This window comes from Ischnura elegans, chromosome 1 (genome assembly GCF_921293095.1).
Source record: "Ischnura elegans chromosome 1, ioIscEleg1.1, whole genome shotgun sequence".
In the NCBI taxonomy this organism is placed as follows: Eukaryota; Metazoa; Arthropoda; class Insecta; order Odonata; family Coenagrionidae; genus Ischnura; species Ischnura elegans.
Window position 1 is genome coordinate 133,122,057 of NC_060246.1, and position 21,998 is coordinate 133,144,054.

The following is a 21,998-nucleotide window of genomic DNA, read 5'->3' on the forward strand; positions in this document are numbered from 1 at the left end:
GCACCGAATGGCAGGCGGATGCAAGAGAATTGGAAGCGAAAATTCAGGAAGGGAAAAGAGCTGAGCGCTCTTGGAGGAAAATGTCGTGGGAGTAGAAAGGAAGGGGGAGGAGAGGAATGAGGGTATGAGTACAGCAACGTTGAATTGACGAAGGATGTCCCTGGTGAGACGGTTGTATAGGGTGCAGGGGGAGTGGTATGGTGTAGAACCGAAGAAAAAAATCCGTTTTGAGAAAGACCGACTAGTCGCGGAGCACTCATATCCTCGTTCTCATTGAAGGTTCTTGTATGGTATGGTATTTGGAGGAGGCGAGCTAAAGCTGAGGTCATTTGCGCCATGTGGGAAGTGGTAGGTAAAGGGTGGAGAGAAACCCGGCGTCGGTATTGGCCTGCCCTTAACGAATGGCGCCAAGGGGACCACGGCTTAACGTCCCATCCGACGGATTGAGTGTTGAGCTTGAAACATCCTCCACCCAACATTCAAGCAGGGATCGGTCAGTCTCTGAAAATTCTCAGCCACTGCTGGGATTTGAACCCGAGCTCGCCGGGTGGGAAGTCAACACTCTAGCCACCACATCAACCCGATCCCCGAAGGTCCTTGTACGAATAGTATGATGACTGCAAGTGTTGACATAATTTTTGCGCCAAAAATTGTTGATTTTGATTTACTAAATGGAGGAATATCTAAGTTATATTATATTCACCTAGCAATAAGTTAAATAGCCAGCAAACTGATATCCAAATCACTCCTTAATATACTCCTTCCTTTTTTCGTCCGTCATCTATCTTACGCCATGCCATCTCCATCGTAATTTTCCCTCTACTTCTCGCTACATGCCATGAATACTACCAGTGTTTTTGTTATTTGTTATATTATTGTTGCATACGCTTTGTTTCCTATTTGTAAATTGTTATATTTTCCATTACGGGTCCTTTTTTATTGGCCTTGAGCTGTTTGTGAAGTGCATTAAATAAATAAATAAAGGTGAAGTACGATTCCACGCCCACTCACTGGCACGGAATTCCATACCTTCGAAAGGACACCAAACAATACTAATTTCGCAATGAATCCCAGGCATTGTGCAACTTCAAGATTTGAATCTATACATAACCAAAATTGCGCCATATAATAAAGACAATATTACTATCGGAAGGCACAGATTCTTTCATTTTTTTAGTATAAATCCAAAAAGGAAAATTAGGCATGGAAAGAGGCGACCATTCATCGCTTTTGTTATCCTGGGTAAAATATCAATATAATCTCAGCAAAATAAAAATAGCTAGAAAAAGTAAATATTTACCAGTATCCAATAAATTTTTCCGCGACAGCTAGAAGCCAACATCTAAATCCATCGGTCAATATTTACCTGAAATGATGAAAATTAAATAAGATAATGCATAAAAAAATAAAATATCCCTAAGCATTTTATTTTATCGAGGCGAAAACTTTCACCGAATGTTCAAAAGTGTACATTGCATTGTATAATAACAAAATAGCAAGTATAATTTTATTCCAATTTTATCTTAATTGGACTATCTATTCCAATTTCCTTGCATTAATTTACTTCGCAAACATTACTCTCAGGTTTACAATCGGATGAATGACTTCATTTTCAACATTTCGGCATCTCGCTCTGCTACTGTTTTCAGGGGTGAAAAGCGTCTTCCAGACGCGAGTTTTTGCCTATTGTCCACAAGGAAAACCTCTAATCTTTCGTCAAAAATTTACTACTTAAGAAAGATTCAGTATTACTATCGGTATTAATTTTAGGCAAATATATCAATCACCTTGCACTTTTTCATAGTATATTTATATGCATTAAATGAAATAAATTTGTCTTAAAATATATTAATTCATTCTTACTTTAAAGGCAATCCCAATAAAATAGATTTATTTAATACGCCGCACATGAAATTAATCAAAAATTGAACCAATCTCAGAAATTCCATTCTCAATGCTTATGTTGATTAAAATTACCAATATTTCATAGCGATAGTGAAAGATAGCTGAAAGCGGGTGAAGAGCATATAGTAGCATATACAGTTAACGGGTATCATCCAGCTTTGAATGCTGTTTCAAGAGGCTGGTATCCTAAGGTAAAGGGATGTAATGTACGAAACTCGACCATTTACGTCGCTATTTCCGAGAGGAAAGGGTAAAAAAAGGGAAAACACACAGGAAAATCACGTGTTTAACAGAATACAGCAAGGGGTGAGCTATGATTTCCATAGAAACTAAATAAGAAAGACACAGTGTGAAGAAAATGTAAGACACCTTGTAGATGGAATTCGGCTGTCTGCTTGGAATGCTTGACCAATCTTTTCTCCTAGTGGCAAAATTTTTATGATATTTTATTAAAATAATTTCATAATCTATAGGGTTCCAATTATGGCCTCTTGTGGTTGCATTATTTCAAAGAACGACAATGATTTTCTATTTTTATCTTACAACTTCAAAACTTCCCGGATCAGTTTCATCCCGATAATCTTTCCTTCGTGTATCTCATTTCGGAATCCCATTTATCCAAATTTCAAGTGAACTCAGATAATTTTATTATTCACTTCACCTGCACACGAATTGCGTCATGTTAAAACGACAAAAAAATAATGCTTGTTTTTATTTACGGTAGATATAAATTCAGGCTACCGAAAAAATAAGATTAAAGATAAATTGTGAAAAAGATTGCGAAATAAATCAAATGCGAAGAGGACGTTCGTTAATTCATTGGTGCAAACTTCGCTTTCAAGTGAAAGTAAAATCGAAGGGAAGGTTTTTTTTCAGGGGAAGGAAATAGGTGAAGGGAGTCAGAAAACAAAGTGAAGGAATAACCTTTTTAAATTTCTAGCCCTATTCGGTAAATAAACAAACAACGCTTTCATCACTATGAAATGAAGGCAATGACTTAAAAAATGGAAATGAACAATTCATTCTGTGAGAGTAATTGATACATTTTCATTGAGCTAGTTGCAATTCTAATTTTCTTCGGAGTTGAGGAAATTTACTCTTCTAATTTCCAGCATCATATCCATGAAGATACTTCTCTCATTCTTGCGGTAGATCCGGACCTCAAGGGAGAATGATTTTCCCCAAAGACTACAAAGAATACGATACATCAAGAAGTAAGTCGTTACCCGCGTCTTTGATGCAGGTGTCCCAACGGAGAGTAGCGACATTAGCCGGAATATTCCCCAAGTTGCAGAATGCCAGAGCAGTGAGACTTGCCTGAGGAATTCAATGGAAGATGCATAAAAAATGCAGTCTAATTGTAAAAATACCATTCCATCATTTCAACGAGTATCTATCGCCATGATGTCTATCTCGCGACTCATCACTGAAACAAACAAATATCTTCGCTTCTGTTTTCACTTCTCAACATTACATCAGGATATACTTAGTTTAATTATTTCAAATCCGATGGGAAAGGTGAATCGGAATTTAAAAAAATAACAGGAAATTTTTTCTGAAGTGATTTGATGTGAGCCATGCTATTAGCACGAGAAAATGGCTTTCATATTTTGATTTATTTAGTTGGCACAAATGGTAGAATTTAGAGAGGAGATGATAGATAAAATACTGAATTACATAGAGCATTCGAATATTCAAAATATGCGAATCACCCAACTCTAATAAACAACGACGGAATCGAAGGAATCTCCGAATTACTAATGTTTCTGAAAGGATGATCGCGTATTCCACTGTCATTCCGTTATTCCCGTTTCAGTATCCGGGACGAGGTAATTTTTCCTCGCATTGTATGCTAGAACAGATTCCTAGTCCTAATCTTCTGGGAATGGGATGCTGGTGAGTAGGCAACACTTCGCGTTGAGACGTCGTTTCTCTGTGAGACACTGACGTGGGAACTAAAGAGTACCGTTGCGATAACGGTATTTATGAATGCAGAGGAATACAAATTCACGTAACTGCAATGTTAAAGGCAAGGGAATATCTTCATAGTACCCCACTCAAAAGATGAGACTCGGGCTCTCAAAACGTGATTCCATTCCTACGAGTGAGATATTCCGTGGGTGAAATAGTCTCCAGTCGAATATCCAGATTGAGACATCTGGGAGGGAAAAAACAATTAAAGTTGGAGAAATCAAACAGAAAATGAGAGACCCAGTAAAACTTATAATTTTCAAGGATATATGAAATGAGACATCCAAATTTAAGGACTTAGAATGTCCAGCAGCGGGGTTTATGAATCCTCACTATACTTCTCAGGAAACACTTGACGCTCAGAAGTATGGCAATATCACCCACCCATACCCAAGGCTGTAGGCAACTAAACCATCAAATGCGTAATCGAAGCGTACCAGTGGATTTTCTCGAGGATATGCTAATGGATTTGGTAGAAACACCAGTTTGTTTACGTAATTTTTTCTATCGGATAATTTAGGGATATACTATTTCCATGCCTAAGTAGTCACAACAGATTTATCTTGTCTTCGAAAATGTTTGCATGTTACTAAATAGCCACGAAAAACTAAAGGAATGTGCAGTGGAGAGAAGCAGAATGAAATGTTAGTCAATCAATCACGATGCATGACTCAATTATTACTCGACTTTTGAAAATGAAGGAAAATTTGCGCTGTGGGAAAATGCGGATTTTTTCAGCCAAAAACCAGCAATTGATCTTATATCTATTTCTTTTTTCTTTGATGCAAGAATATTCAAATTCTCCTCGAATATTGTGATAATATATCGTAAAGAAATGACAAGCTATTAGATAACATTTGATACCTAAATATTATCTGTGATATATATATAGATATTTAAGATGTTGCAATTATTTATAAGGCGTTTTAATATCATTATGGTATCCATATGTTACATTGTATTTATTTAGTTACTATGTAAGAAAATATAACATCAAAATTTTATGCTCCTTAATTAACTTAATTGATTTCTAAAATAAAGAAGTATTTATGCCACAAAAACAATCAGCCCAAAAGAAAAAACAAAAAAAAATATAAAAAAGTGGACAAGAGGAGCGATCAACCAATAATACTAAGAAAATTTTTCCTCGTATTATGCGCTAAAAGCTCGAGGGAAGAGCTCCATTTCCTCTCAAGAATTGATGATAAGAAATGATAGAATATTGAGTTAAATGGAGCATTCGAATATTCAAAGACATGCGAATCACCCAACTCTAATAAAAAAAAAAACATTTTTAGGTAATATAAGAGTGGTTACCTAAGGGAGAGAGGGGTCTCGATTCAAAAGGGATATTCAAACAGGGTATGCGTCTTCATTAGCACGTTAATATAGCGGGCAGCTTTTCCACCGGCGGCAACTCGTAGACTTCCCGACTCCCCACCACTCACACCTCGCCCACTTTGCCACAGACAGCGGTCCTGATCGATGCATTAATTAGGATCTCATTCCGATAAAAGTTTTCCCTGGTATTTCCTCCGAATATATTGATGAGTACGGAAGGACGAATGAAGTTTAATTTGGCTTAAAAATATCACCGTTTGATTTATCACCTCAAAAAAAGTTCTTTAAGCCTACCTTCCACTGCTGAAATTAATGGGGGAGGTGTAATGTTTTGTTCGAAAACACGATCAGTGAGCCAGCATTCGGGTAGTACGCGTAGGCATGCGCTTATTAATGAACATTTTTTGAGGGTTACTTTTGAACCTAATGTAGGATCAGGAAAGGATCTTTGGATTCAAATGACTACTTTTGATTTATCATCCGAAAATAGGTCAGAAAATTCTTTTCAGGTTGATATTAACTGGATTTTTTTTTCCGGAGATCAAAGGATATGCTTGACTATAAGGTACGCCTGAAAATTACATCGCTGCCAAAACTTGCAGATTGACGAGGTGGAAACTCGTAGTTAGACAAGAAATAAATTATTTATTCATATAAGATAGCCAGATAAAAAATAACGATAGGTTAGCGTAGTAGGCAGCGTGTTTGCCAGAAAAAACATTTTAAAAGCTAGAGTTAAGTGATTTTTAATCTGTTCAATTAATATGGACTTCATCTGAACTTCATCAATTATAATGTTGCTTGTCCTAAAACGGTGGTATTTACGTTGCAAAAGGTAGAATTAATGCATATGTTTGTGGAGGCGTAAGAGGGTAAGCAGCTTAAAGGTTGAAGAAATGCAAAAACAGTAATATTTTCGTTTATTCTATGTGCTACAGGTGAAAATAATACTGTAAACTCAAAAAGTCAAAGAAAAAGTCAAAGAAACGATCGATACAGAGCAATTTGCTGTATTGCTATAGTTATACATAATGTATAATTTTGATTCAGAGATTAGCGTCCACTACTTTTTCTCACATAAATGTCGTATTTGGAAATAGAAAGGAAAGGTTACGATGCCTTCTTACACACTTAAAATACTATCTAAACCCTAGCAGGCATCGATTTTGAAAAAAATCATACTCATTTTATCCTATGACTCGATAGTCATCATTTCCGGCTCCGTGCAATCATTTGACCATTCTGAGAGATCGATGAACTTGAAAACAAGCTCACTTATTCTTTACCTGATGATTTTTCTTCTTAATTATATCCCACATTCATTCATCCATTCACTATGTCAGACGCCGATTTTTGTGTGTTATTTTTCGACAAATCAGGACAGAATGATGGGAATACTTTAGCAGAGTAGGGTGACTTCACGTTTCCAGCTATGACGAGAAATTTTTAAAAACAAGAGAGTCACTCCGAAATGAACGCAGCATCCACGCTAGCAAAATTTTCTTTAATTCTCTGGGATTCGTATACGTTTTGGTCCTCGGTCGTGATGACGTCGAGTTCTTGCAGAAAATGAAAGGGGTGAATGAGGGTGGGTGGTGGGTGGGGTCCGCCTTGAGGAGAACGGGTGAATGCTGGGTAGGGAGGATTTATGAAGGAGGAGAAAGGGAAGGACAAGAACAACGATAAAAATGAACTGGGAACAATGAATACCACCTCTAAACATTTGCAATCACTTACAAGCAACAATTATAATTTTAGAAGGGCATGAAATCGGTGGATTTGAAAAGAAAAGTATCTTTGCACTTGCTCTATTTTTTCCGGCTATGGTTTCGTCACAAAGCGACGCCATCAAGGTAAGTATGTCATGATATACATTTTTTACTAATTATATATAATTATTTATTTTCAATGTATTTTCAGACCACGTTACCTATAATGTTTCGACTCATTCAGTCGAACCTAAGGTTAGAAAAATAATTTGTGGATTCAGGGATAATGTAATAAGCTAAGTTTTTACTTTTTAAAAGAAATATTATTATTATTGTTGTTATTATTATTATTACTTATAAAAGAGAAATAGTTACAGTTACAAGAGCAGCCATAATAACTTTTCGCACGGATTCTTGAAAAATTTTATTATTGTAATGTGCGAGAATCTATTTCGTGCTTTATACTGCACAGCACTGACACACTGCATTTTGCATGATCAAATAAAGAATGAATTTTCCCCATAATATCACCCAAAGTCGCAATAAAGTGAAAGAATTTGTTACATGGAAGGCAAGGATAACTTACGAAGAAAAAAACTTCCCCATACAGCCATGTTCTCATTACTTTCAAGCAAACAAAAAACCCAATTGTTGCTGTCCCCTTTTTGAGTTTGTAAAGCCATTGGAGTTCAGATGTATTTATTCGTTCAGAGAAAACCTTTCCTTACAGGAAGAAACTGAAACAAGAGTGAAAACAACAACGGACCACTCGAGGCCCAGAGGCAAGACCAAGAATTGGTGCAGAAGTAGCAACGCCCTCGGCATGAGTACGTGGCGTCATCAACTTATATCCGAAGCTTAATTCTGTCGACTCTTCGTCTCGAAAAGCTGGAGAAGTAGGCGATTGATCGAAAAATCCATATAAAACGGGTCTCTTTGTCAGTATTACTCGCTCAAAAACGGACAGAAAAATATTATATATATTTGTAAAAATTAAGTATCACAAATTTGCAGACGAGATCATTCAATAGTTTAAGAAGACAGTCAAACACGTCCATAAAACGACTTCAAACTGGCCTCTTGGTGCAGTAGTGGAGAGTATGTGACGATGAATTTCAAGAAATAATAAGTAGATAACAAATAATAGTTGGAAAATTTAAATGTAACTATCACCGATAGAATTACCAAAAATATAATTGTTTCCGGCAATTCAGTTACTATTTCTCAGTTATTCACAATTCTGGAGGAAGATTTTTTAAATGAGGCAAGGGGTCTCACTTGTGGGAGACTAGAAGAATGGTAGGTTCAGGCTTGAGAGATATTGAGGATGTTGGCAGTGTGAGGGTAGACAGGAGACGGATGGGGTCGACCCGGAGGGAGTTAACAATAAGTGTTATTGCCGAAGGAGGAGAAGAGGCGTTATAAAGAGGAGGGAAGGAGTTAAGTATAATGTGTCGAGGCGAGAGGGAAGCTGGGGCGAGGAGGGGAAGGGGGCGCTAAACGGGATTTTCCTCGGGACGAGAGAAATTGTTTCGAGGAGAGAAATATGGAGCGCGGATCGCCACCACATGCGTCAAAACAAATGAGCATTCACAATTTTTTTTATTAAAGCTATTCGAAGAGAAACACGTGCACCTTCTGGCACTAAGGGATCGTAAGGAGTTAGAAATTTTATAATTTTACTGGAATAACGCGACAGGCGTTTTCCTCTCTGGAATATTCTTGGCCCCGTTATGCACCCAAAAATATCCACAGAAAGGGGAAAATTAATAAAGTTATTCAGTTAGTCGCATAAAAGTTCGACGATTCACTCATTACGAATGGAGGTCGTTTTATATATTTGGAATTCACCCACCGTTTACTATTCAACGACACAATCAACGCCAGTTATTATAACCATTATCAATGTTTAATAACAATATAAATAGAAACAATGACATCTTTATTAATGATCACAGGTGCCTCCAATTGCGATCAATGTCATGCATTTAGACAGCACATTTAAAAACATCATTTTTTTAACGCAGCAAACTTTGAGAAATATCAATCATTCTTGAAAAGAGTATTGGGTAGGTATATATGCTTATCGCCCTTCCAAAACAATCTTGTTTAATATACATAAAGCTGTAATTTTTCCATACATAAATTGAGATTTTTAAAGAGGTCTAAAAAAAACTCCAAGTGCAAATAAACCAAAGGTTAAAAATTAATTTATCTCCTTATACAATAGTGGAAATAATTGACAGCCAAATATTACATTAACCCTTAAATAGTGATTAGTATTCACGTTAGGTGTTATTCTCCAAATGTCCCGAGGAGTATTCTCCATAAAACAACGGTGTTGACAGCGAAGATTTCTCAGTTACGGTGTGAAACCTAAGAAATCTTCACTGTTATTGTTGGCCGAGAAAAACTAGACATGAGATCATTCGACTCCACGGGAATGTGTCGAACCTGAGTATTTTCCTTCTCTTTAGCCTTAAGAACCCCACCAAACTTTGGGCGTTTGGTCCTGGGACGGCAAAATGGGCCGGGAAATGAAATGGTATGGTGATTCAAGAAAAGCTATCACTGATATTAAACTATCGAAGAGTAATCAGCAAGTCCTTATTGCTATTATTTGCTAATCATTTTCGCGCCTATTGATGCATACGAAATGACTTGAAGAGGCCAATGTACTCGAATACCAACAATTATTCCTTTAGTTTCTCCTCAATTACGCCCCTTACTAGTAACTAAATAGTGGAGAGTAATTTGCAAAAAAGAAGGGTTTAAAAATGTCCATCATTCCCAGCGTTTATAAAATAGACGAGATTAATATTTCGTGCGACAAGAGCCATACCGGTGACAATAATGAATTCTCTGGCCACTCCAACCTATGAGTAAAAGAATTGAGGAGAGAACCGTTAGATTGGTAATAAATGAGCATAATGCGCCTTATTAATGCAAATCACATGAAAATTAAAAATAGGAACTGGAGTTGTATCACCAATTTTGATTATCAGTTTCGCCTCTTTTACCTAGTATTGAAAGTACCATGAATCTGCAATGACGTGCGCAGCTTTACTCGGACGTTTCAAAATCGGAGGTTTGCAAAGAGTGCATGATTTTTTTACGAATGTGATTTCAGCTAAAGTCCATGATGCCACTATAATCTGATGATACTCTTAACTCTTTCAGTACAATTTTAAAAACATTGCGAAAACACTTAATGCTTCGAAGTCGAACGCCTTCCGAAAGTGGGAAAGCTGCTACGAAGGGAACAGGAGGGAGTGCAGTGCCAAGAATGACCCGAGGAAGTGTAAATAAAAGTGAACGGACCCGTAGGAGATTTATTTGCCGGCGCCATTTATTCTCAACCGATGCCTCTCCCTCCCCCATTCACCCATTTATTATTCTTTTCGTTGCCGTCCACTTTGCGGCGCTGCGAATGGGTGGCGGGGAATAATAAATTTGCTCCGCCATCGGTGCTGCTGTTGCTGTCCTCTTTAACTTGCCCCGGGCAGCAAGGCACGGGTGACGCGGACAAGATGCCATCCATGCACGGGAGTTCCATTTCTTATTTCTCTCGGAAAGAATTGGAAAAAATTGCTGGGGCATTAAGTCTTACGGAAAGGCGATGGAGACGATAATAACATTAGGAAGACGTTTAAAAAATATAATGGATTGCTCCAGATGAACCTTGGTGGAAATGTTGAATATTTACGATTGAACAATTACTGCTTGTTTTTTGCCTCATGAACTAAAGCTGAAATCAGATTCGTAAAAGATTCACATATACTCTTTGTAACTTCCACTGAATTGATTAGAAACTCGTGATGCGGTTTTCAAATAAATCCAATGAAAACTACGAAATTTGGTTAATCAATAATTAATATTGAAAAAAAGTTATTCAAATACCATACTCCCAATTTTCATCCCTGTAGACTCTCTTTACTCATTATGATTCGTCATCTGATTACCTCGACTCCTAATTGCTAATATTAAATAATTTACACCGGAATATAACGTCTATTCCTCGCATATGTCCAGTGAAAAATATTACATGCCTTCGAAGTTTCAATTAAAAACTATTTCCGAGTTCAAATTTTCTTTTTCAATTTTCACCCCCTGAATATTTTCAACCCCAGTCAGGTTTGTCTCTCTTGTGACCCTGTTAGCCTTAAAATGTCAGTTTTTTTTCAATCAGAAGCAGATAACATTAGTAAAAGACCCTTGAAAAGCGATAAGTTTAGATACGGCGTTGTTTTCCCCAATTTAGGGGTTGCTCGTAAAAATGGAGGGTGATAGAAAAAAAGGAGTTCATTTTCGGATTCAGCGACCCAAAATTAGCCAGAAACACCCTAAATTGTAGCCGGGCATTTTTAGAACTTTTTTTTTGCAGAACAGTGTTATGAATACATTAATGGCGGGTAACAGATCGCAATCAATGCCTTTCGTTTTCTTTGATGAAGGAAACTACCCTATTAGGAGCCAGGCAACTCTTGGGGCGGTAATTTTGACTGATATCATTTGATAAAAACCTTGCGGATTTTTCCATAGGTTATTTCTTGTATTAATAATAATCAATTCTAGTCAGTTCAATTGGTTGTTATAATGAAACTTCGGTCAGAAAGCAAAGGGTAAGATGAAACTTTGGCTGAGTACTATAGTCTACGCACTATATCCAAGTAATGACCGGTATGAGCTAGGATATTTCTCAGAAAAGAGATAAAAACGGGTGATCTATATATATATGTGTGGCTTTCCGGAATAGCGAACTACATTCCCATCGCTAATAGCCTCAAACTAAGGAAAACTCTTCCAGTCAAGGGTGAGAAATGAGGGAATAGAACGACAGCAGTTATTAACGAAATCCTGCGAGTTTTATTCCACAGCACTAAATCAAACTGCGACCCAACAAGTCAAGGACAGCAAAACGTTATGAAACTCTCAATTTGGGATACATGAACAAAGCCTTAAAAAAAAACCTCCATGCCTGAGGGCCGTCGCGATAAAAATGACTTGTTGCCGTTGCGAAGCGAGCCGTGCTATAAACGTCCCGTTAAAGTTCGTCCGAATTTAAGAGACTTGCAGAAATATACAACGGGATACCTAGCTAAAGCTTTTTAAATGGATGATGCCAATAAAAAAATTGGAGAGTGACATTGGAGGGTGAAGGTGAATATTTTCGTCTTATATAGCCTGGGTTCGAAGTTCAGCATAAGTGTAGCTACTAAAAGAGATTCCTTTATTTTTGGAATTATTAACAGTAGCCATTAAATTTTCATTTATTTTTAGATAGAAAATAGAGGTAAATTTAGGTGAAAATAGAGGTAGAGGAACTGTTCATTCTGATGAACCGGTTTTTTCATCCTTTTCAATAAAAAGAACAGTTCTCCATATATTTTCTTGAAAAGCAGTAAAGATATATTAATTATATATTGCACTATATTCCGCATTAATTCCTCCCTAAAAGCCCATACGTGAACGAACAATGGAATTTAATGCTATTTCATATTTTAAAATGACACCCGGAAAATTATTCTTCCTCCCAGAAGTTTTTCCGTATTCAGTGCTTGCAATTCGCAAGTGCAGTTCTGATTTCATTTGATCGCATATGCACTTCTAATCCGTAGTTCATACAAGATACAAAGGCCCCTCTGACCACCCTCAAACACAATTATTAATGTGCACGATCTAAAATATGTTTTATAGAAATTAAATAGAAAAGTAAAAAAACAGTTAAACTGTAAACTGTATGCGAGGGGAGGGAGGGCGAGGTGGCCCATATAATGGAGCAATGGGATGCAAATCGTGGAACACATGTTCAAAGCCTTAGGATGCCACAAAAAAAATCCTCGAAGTGCTAGGTGGACCAGGAAGAATACTGCCCCCCAAACCTAAATGTTTGGCACTATCACATGCCTTTGCCTTAATCTGAGGTAAGCTCTATCCCCACATATCCGATACAACCAACCTTCGGATTGTATTTTTGACAATTACTGTGAGATAAGATTGCTTGAGAGGACCTGATGATTCTAAATGCCTTCATCAAACAATGACTAGGTGATGCAATGAAGACGACATATTCTGCTCTCCTTTAATTGAGAAGTACTGAAGAATATTGCTAACTTACGGCTTTTCTTAGCTATCCAGTCGTCCAATAAATAAACTGCACGTCTTAACCGTTTCTCGTGATTGGAAAATTCAAGTAGACAAAGCAAGTATACTCTTTATTTCGCGACACTTCTTTTACCTCATGTAACTTTCACGGGTTTTCAACTACTCGTTATTTGGCATCCTTCCTCCTTAAGCTTGAAAAGGAAGTAATGTAAAAAGGAGAGTTCTAAAATGATAAAATGAAACATTCAACAAAATAAGCATTGCATTGTACCGAGGTTTATTGATTTATCATGAGGATGATTTTTCGTATGAGTTCCACTCCGATACTTATAGTGAGTACTTTACCTGGAAAAGAGCGACACAAATTGAGAGCCAGTAATCGCGTAAAAGGAATCAAATATTGTTGACGATTACTCGGTTATTGAGTGGTGCGTTTCAGCTGTTCATAATTACCGCCCAAGGGCTGCGGATCACAGCCCTGGTTGCCCCACTGTCTTGTGGAAGGAGGATGAGAACGGGCCTGGAGGCGCTTCAAATGTGGTTATTGAAGAGAATGGAGAAGTTAGATTGGACAGAAATGAAGAGGAACGAAGAAGAACAAGATATGGAGGTTGAGGAGAGGATACTGCTATAGGATATATAAGGAAGCAAAGCGATGGGATTTACTCTGTAAAGGAGAGAACGCAGAAGACTATAATACAGTATATTATATTTTCAATGGTTTGAGAGTTTAATTTGAAGTACTTCGAATTCAATTCTAAGTTATTATAAGGCTATTAAAGTAATGAATTATATTGAAACTTTTTTTATATCTCAGGGCTTATCTGTTTAAAACCTGGACCACTTTTACACTCCCGTGTCATCCTCAAGGGGAAAATCCTATCTAGGTCCGATGTTTTGTCAAATAAAGCTGTGTAAAATTAGTAAAGTTACGATGAATTTATTTGTCCATGGACACGATACACGGCAGGTGAGCATAAAATTATGGGATGTAGATATTTTTTATTAAAGGTTGGGAGAAGTGATATTGGAGGAGGCTATCAAGAATTAATCACAAACTCCTTAATGAATATTTCTCGGTAATCTAGTATAAATCTAAAACTCCTACTTGAATATTTCTAGGGTGGGTGGAAAACATTTATTTTAAACGGAAACCTCTTTCAGTCATACTAATAGACTGTACTCATTCATTTACAATCACGGACTAATAACATCCAAACGGCACCATTAGAATCCTTCTCCCAAAATACTTCTGCCACACTATTCACGAATAAATCGTTTAGCTAGGAGCAAATGAAACGGGAAAGCACGTGACAGCATGTTGGATCTTTTTTATTGCTTGATCTTACGTGATTTTATATTTGAAAAAAAACATTTAAATTGATAAGCATTTTAGCTAGGAACTACGGAATTCCTTTAAAATTAAGAAATAAAGTAGAATGGCCAGGAGTGCAACTGCGTAAATACAATCATTGTCGAATTCATTAAACCTGTGTGCACTCAAGAATGCCATTGTTATGACTATTTCTCATACCCTTGGGTCTTTAACACTCAAATGTGTTTGCAGTGGTTCCCGTATTTGTATCATCTTTCCCTATTTCGATGTGATGTCTGATAGTACGGTCCAAAGCAGATAAGAATAATTTTTTTATTTCGATATGTGAATAGTGCGTGGCAGGATGAGTTATTAACACTTTCAACAGCTTCGTGATTAAAATACTATTTAAGGTCACAGGAAGATTACATCGAGGGTCATGTTAAACAAGTCCTTTTAGAATAAAATATTTTCCTAACCTAACTTCTACAACCCTGCAGGAAAATATCAGATCATTAGTGATCTGTAAAAAGAGTTGATATAGTAAAATTAAGATGAACGACTGTGCAGTTTTTTCAACCTAACCTTATTATCAGAAAGTTAATTCTATAAATGACATCTGCTCCAGCTCCACGTCTAATGCCGAAGATAATGAAATATTAAATACGTAAAAATTGACCTAAAATCTTATAAGAACGAGCAATTTCAAGCCTGTCGAAAGCTTTAGATATGATAAGCATTGAAAATCGAGTAATTTTTGCGGGATTTAGTTAAAGACTCAATTTATGGAGTAATGTATCGAAGTTTGAGTTCTTACCTTTGAAAACTGTCTTCAAATTATTGGAGGATGTCTTGTCCTCAGTTTCTGACGAGAAGAGTAGACTGCAGGCTTTTTCAACTTCAGGATAGTACCTTATTACTGGAAATGTAATTTATCTCAAATTTTATCACCACTGGCATCGAAAAGAATACAGTTACTGGGGCTTTAAGCCATGCCATAATCAACACGTGGACTAAGATAAACAATTAAAAATATTCAACTCCTTGAAAATAAATACATAAATAACTGATTTCTTCCCATGGCAACTGGGGATACTATAATAATACTATAACCCTAATACAGTTAGTATTAGTAGTACAGGGTTACTTTCCTAATAATATAACCCCTAAGCTACAGAAAGAAACGCATTTGTCTGCCTAATACGTCGATTCAAGCACTGAAAATAGTTTTGGAAGGTCGAGGGAGCAATAAGGGCTGATAAGTTGAATTAAGAAGAATCCTTGAATTACCTTCCTTGAAATTCGTTGGGCGGGGGTTCAGAATTTTATCTAAGATATTTTTCCAACTGATTAGGACTAATGCGACTGTAATTATTTTGCAATGACACAAAAAGAGGTGCTATGACTATCATTAATCAACAACAATTTTGATTTATCACGGCACTATTAAAATATATTTGCATAAAATGTTATATGGTAACTGATTGTACTGGGGCTAACTACTACTTTTGATAGTAGATCCTTTAATTCGTAATCATTTAGTCGGGAACAACTTTTGACGTGATTAGAGAAGCTATCTTGATTAACCTTATCACGCAAGCACTCCAAATAGTAAATGAAAAACAAAACAAACCTATTAATTTAAATATAATAAAAACTTAATATCTGTCAAAAATACAGAAATCACTGATATGTAGTTTTATTATCCATTTGATATAATTCTTTGCAAGTGAACAAAACATAAAGCTATATTTCAGGGGGGAGTTTCTATCAGTACAAATTCACATCTGAAAACGTGATCTCGAAATTATTATAGGTTATTATTATTAAAGTATTCTACCGATTAAGGTAGGTTTGCATGGAGTACCAAAGAAGTGATCTGGGAGCCTTCCTTTCCTTCCATTACCGCCTTCTTCAATTCACTATAAGGCCTACTCCCCTTCAATCTATCCAAAAAACCTATTCTTTTCCTTCCCCTCCCTCGTTTCCCTAACATTCTACCCTCTAACACCTTTTTCAACATCCCCTCCCCGCCGAGTACTCCCTCCATCCATACCTTCTGTCTCCTCCGTATCTCATCCAAAACCTGCCTCTCCTCACCCACCATATCCAGCACTTCGTCGTTCCTTATCCTCTCCGTCCATTTCACCCTCTCCATTCTTCTCCATACCGACATCTCGAATGCTTCCAATCTTATCTCATCTTCTTTCCTCAGTGTCCATGTTTCGGCACCATAGAGAGCTACACTCCAAATCAAACTCTTCACTAACCTTTTCTTTAAACTCTTACATAACGATCCTCTAAGAAGCTCCTTCCTGTTCATGAACGCCTCCTTTGCTAGTGCAATTCGCTTCCTGATGTCTTTGCTACTGTGTCCGTTTTCCTCTAATGTGCTGCCCAAATAGTTAAACTGCTCTACCTGTTCAAGTTTTTCCCCACCTACTTTGATCTTGAGTCTCACATTCCTCGCTCGCGATACTTTACAAAACCGCATTACCTTAGTCTTCTTGTGATTAATCCTCATCCCATACTCCTCGCACCGCTCGTATAACGCATCCACTAGAGCCTGTAATCCCCTCGCTGACTGGCTAATCAGCGCCTGATCATCCGCGAACCTTACCGATTTCAACGTCATTCCTCCCACTTTCACTCCAGCTCCCAACTCGTCCCACGCTTCTCTTACCATCTCCTCAGCGTAAACGTTAAAAAGCAGCGGCGATAGAGGACAGCCTTGCCTTACACCTCGCCCAATGCTTGCCCACCCAGATTCCTCGCCCGCTACCCTCACTTGCGCAGTCTGGGCCATATAAAGATTACGAATCAGTCGTCTATCCCTCCAATCTACACCTATTCTCTTGAGAATATCCATCAGCTTAACCCAGTTCACCCTATCAAATGCTTTCTCAAAGTCCACGAAACAGGCATATACGTCTTGGTCATATTCTAGGTTCCTCTATTCTAGGACCACCACAAGGTTGGCGGGCCGCGCCTCAACTTCTACCACCAGAATCCTATCGTTTACCTGGTCTATACCTACCACACGCTTACCCATCTTCCCGTTTAATACTAATGCTACCCCTCGCTGGCTTTCTTCCCCTCCACTGTATATAACCCTATACCCATCACTCCAATAGTCCCCCCCATCCCTCCACCTCACCTCGCATAATCCTAAGATATCTATTCTCCCTTTATCCATTTCCCTTTTGATATTTTCTAAATTTCCCGCCCTCATCATAGTCCTCACATTCCACGTCCCCACATTTATAGCCGACTTCTTCTTCTCCATCTTCTTGGTCTTCCGTTCTTCTTTCTTCATTGCTGCTGCCGCTGATGGTGATGATGATAAGTCTCTGCAAGGATTTCGCATGTTGGCGACCCCGAGGACCTTGCCGACCTCGCTGCCGTGCCCGACACCCGCCCTTTGCGGACGGGTCCCGGGCGATGAGATTCCGAGGCTCATTTGGTTATACTCCATGTGTTCAGGGAAGAGATAGTTGGTAGGGTTTCCCACTTCCATTCCAACAGTGTTTTTTGCGTGACACCATCACGTGGACTACCTTTCGTCTGGCTCCTACCCTTCGACCTATCTGGCATGGGTGGCCTTACCGGGAATAATTTGGAATTAATCCCACCAGTGCAGCTCTAGGGGTCATAGGAACGCGCAAGCCTTTCCACCGCGACAAGGTTGTAGCCCAAGGGAAAGGTTATTATAGGTATTACATTTTAATAAAATGATATACATGAAATTAACAATTGAAATTTTAATCAAGGCTGGGAAATATGGTAATGATTTTTTTAACGTCACACAGTACGTCGTGTGATGCGATTATTTTTTATTTTGAGAGAGAGTAACGTCGATGAGATTAAATTCCTGCTTCGAGTAATATATTTTCCTGCCTGGTGAGCAGTCAATGGCGGCCTCTATTAAAATTTTCGAGGCACTATTAACGCTGGCTATAAATTGAGCGACGCCATGCTCTGTTCAATAATTTCACCGTGTAAGCATTTTTTAAAATTGATTTACGCATCATTTTAACACGAGGCGAAAGATAAAGTCAACTCTATTGCATCATTGAATTTACATTTTTTTCACATTGGAGCTAAAATACACCTCGCGAATTTACGACTCTGGCATGCGAGGAAAAGCAACGGCGTAAAGCGACGGCCAGAATATAAAAATCAGAGATACAATAATCTGGCTGATATTTCCACCTGCCTGATTCGTATTATTTAATATTTTCCAATTTCAGCAGAAACCATATTCTATCATGTGCCATGTCTATACGCTTCACGCTGTAGCCAAGCATAGAGAATTACAAAATATTTTCCTTCTGGTTTTTAAAAAAGTGCAAACTTTATGCACAACAAATATTAAAATCTACGAATTTTGAGTGATTAAATATTTTATAAATCACTGAAGCCGTCAAAACTACGATGTATTTTATGTCAGAGAATTAAGAAATGAAAATATCTCTCACTGAGTAAAACGTGGAAGATAAGCAAAAAAAATAATTAGTTTTGAGTTTTGCAGATCAAAATAATTATTTCCCTATGCTAAGAGGGCTAACAATAATCTATGAATATTTTTTTTCATCGCAAGGTAATAATTTGAACAGACATCCCTCGAAAATTATTACTAGAACCGATTTCAATGCAAGCTTCGTAGAGTGCGAAAAATCCACAGAGAAGAAATCATTCACCTTTACCGATTTCGAACACGGATCTCTCGATTGCCGATCGAGTGCTTTAGCGAGTTAAGCTACCGAGAGAAAATTTGAGGACCATCCGGGCAAGGTGGTATAAACTACTGAGTATGTGATGCGTTAAACAGTCCGAATCGGGTGCACAGCGCCACAGCTGGGAAGAACAAAGCCCGAAATTTGAACGCTTAGACGTGTTCGCTCTTGACTTCGTTAAATATACCGGGACTAGCCATGTTGTTCACTTAACGGGAGTCACCCACAATGCTCAAATAGTGCGAAAACTCTACAAAGAAAAAATCATTCGCCTAATCGGGAGATCCGGGTATAAATGAGCTTCGTAGAGCCCGAACGGGAAGCTGCTCTGATAGATAAAATATAGCTATAGGAAATTATTAGTATCGTAGACTTCGAGTTGTCAGCAGAGATTGACATTACACTTCATACTGAGAATTAAAGAAAATCAGATCAAATTCAATGGAGATATAGGGTGAAAGGTGTCACCGAGTTTTACGTTTGAATAGAAACAAGGAGTCTACTCCAAAATATTTGCATTGCAAAATACCAAGTGTTTTGAGCATGCAATAGATATTGCAATAGACTTTATAGCTGATCGATAACTCACTAAGATAGCCAATAATGAAAGCCAAATAAAAAACGACAAAAGCCAATATCTCACGTTGCAACATCTGTAACGAAAATATTTGGGTCAAATTAATTTGATCTGCTCAGAATATATAGCAGTTTTTTTTTAAATAGGAGGATACAAATATTTCTGAAGCTTATTTCAACGAAATAATAATATCTCAGTAAAATATTTCAATATTTTACAATGTATTCGATTCAATTTGGAAAAGAACATGATTTTTTTATATAAATCACGACACACCGTCACAGATAGGAAAGGTCATAAGCCCAAATTCCACATAAATGTAATAACCTGATCGAACTCAAGTTCCCACTTCGAATTCAACCACGTTGAAATATGCTAATCATATTCACCTCCGCCTGTATCCTCGCCTACCAAACATCACCTTCACTCTCGAGCATACTTCATCATCCCGGCACCACCTGCCATACACTCCTCGTACATCTACTCCATAGCCTCCGAGACAGCCTCATTCATCATTCATTCTCATCATCAACTTCTTTCCACGCTTCATCCTTCTTCGCGTAAAAATGATCATTTTAATTTTGATTTCCAACCTAAGTAACGGTGGCTTAAAATCATTTAGATTTAATGGGTTATTTTATAGGACATTTTAATAATTTAAGTGCCTTGAATACATTTATTCATATCATATTTTTATCATTTTTTAAATCAGTAATAACAGCGTCATCACAAAGTAAAGCTTTTAAGTGATGCTTATAAAGGGAAACTTGAGACATTAATGGGGAGTCAGCAAAGAGATGTAGTTAGTTCCTTTTTCAAAAATACAAATTCAAAAATTAGTCACAAAGTTTCGCGGAAATCAGTTGTCTTCGTTACTACCAATTCTTTGCATTTTTATTTTGATTTCCAACCTAAAGAACGGTGCCTTAAAATCATTTAGATCAAATGGATTAGTAGGCTTTTTAATAATTTGAGTTTACTTGAATACATTAACCCATAACAGATTTTTATCATTTTTTTAAATTAGTAATAACAGCGTCGGTCACAAACTAATGCTTGTGATTTTTACTTACTATATCGTGACGTAAGTCATCATTGAGGAGTCAGCAAGGAAAATAGGCCAGTTCTTTTTCAAAAGCCATCAATTCAAACATTAATTTGCAAGGTTTCGTACTAAAGAAAAAAGAAAATTCGCTCCCCTCACAAGTTTAATCCAATCTTTGGCTTGCTATAATTTTACACAAAAACCCTAGCATGTGAAGGTCAAAAAAAGAATAAAACAAAGAAATATGAACAAGTATCCACGATTTTACTGCTGGTCTATATTCCGACTTGAATGAAGTTTCTCAAAACCAGCAAGTTTCACGGCACAGGAGCGCAGTTCTTCGCCGCGAAATTTTTCGGAGGGTAAGTTCGGGCCAACGCGAGTTTGATACGATTTTGTCTCCAGTCGGGGACGCAGCGCAACGAGACTTTGAGATATTCTAGAAAATTCTTTTGTTTTTTTTAATCCACCTCTCTTGCTTTGTCCCCCCCTCACGAGTGTGCGAGGGTTTTGAAACTTCTCCTCCCGCGTCTCACCTCCACACGGACGAGGACAAGGCTCTCAAAAAAGCCTTGCATTTCACTTAGGAGGCTCACGTGAACCCACTGCTGCTCCCTCGCATACATACATACATACTTTTATTCGGAGTTGCGAAGTTTCCCTTGTCCCAAGCCTACGTGACCCGATGGAATGGATGGCATCGCAAATTCGACCTGCGTGTTGTTGCAGCGGGACCAAATGAAAATCTAATGGAATAGGAACGCAGAGGGCACAGACCTTGGGAACACCTCGATAGCACTGCGAACAGGAATTGCTCGTAAAAGGAAGTGAATTTTCTAGGAGGGTGAAATTCTATCCGATTTGAAAACGATATTATTATTAAGTTTTGGTATTTTACACAAATCCAGTGGCGTCATTATGCCGGAACGCCGAGCCGTTCCGTCACTGGTTAACAAAAGACGTAATAGTCAAAGAAACAATTTTCACCAATTTTGTTGCCCCAAAACTTCCAATACATACATTCGTAACCAAAACAAAAATTGTTATAAAATTTAAATAATAACTTGTAATAAAAACACACAGTAATATTTCACTTCTATAAAGTTAAGGAAAGTGCGTTCTGGCAGTGTTAATTTTGCCATCACATCACAAACCCTGAAAAAAATCTTTCATAATAATGTCTCATTTTATAAATTAATATTTTCATGCAAAAAATAATTCCCTGGAAATGATAACACATCAGTGTGTATTATTCGGGAATAATATAAACCAAATGCTAACAAGACATGCCTTT

At 37.5% G+C, this 21,998-nt stretch overlaps 1 protein-coding gene across 6 annotated transcripts in view; it reads right to left on the reverse strand.

The window, feature by feature from the left end:
- LOC124170324 (aminopeptidase N-like) overlaps nucleotides 1-21,998 on the reverse strand; it is a 299,534-nt gene that overhangs the window by 166,811 nt on the left and 110,725 nt on the right. For 2 of the 6 annotated variants that reach the window (XM_046549049.1, XM_046549038.1), the window contains exon 2: nucleotides 1,301-1,366. The exons of 3 other annotated variants lie outside the window; for them this stretch is intronic. The gene's annotated coding sequence lies outside the window, so the exon portion shown is untranslated. Of the gene's footprint in view, nucleotides 1-1,300; nucleotides 1,367-15,163; nucleotides 15,344-21,998 lie in introns of those variants that run through there. One more of the 6 variants, XM_046549074.1, reaches the window with a different exon arrangement.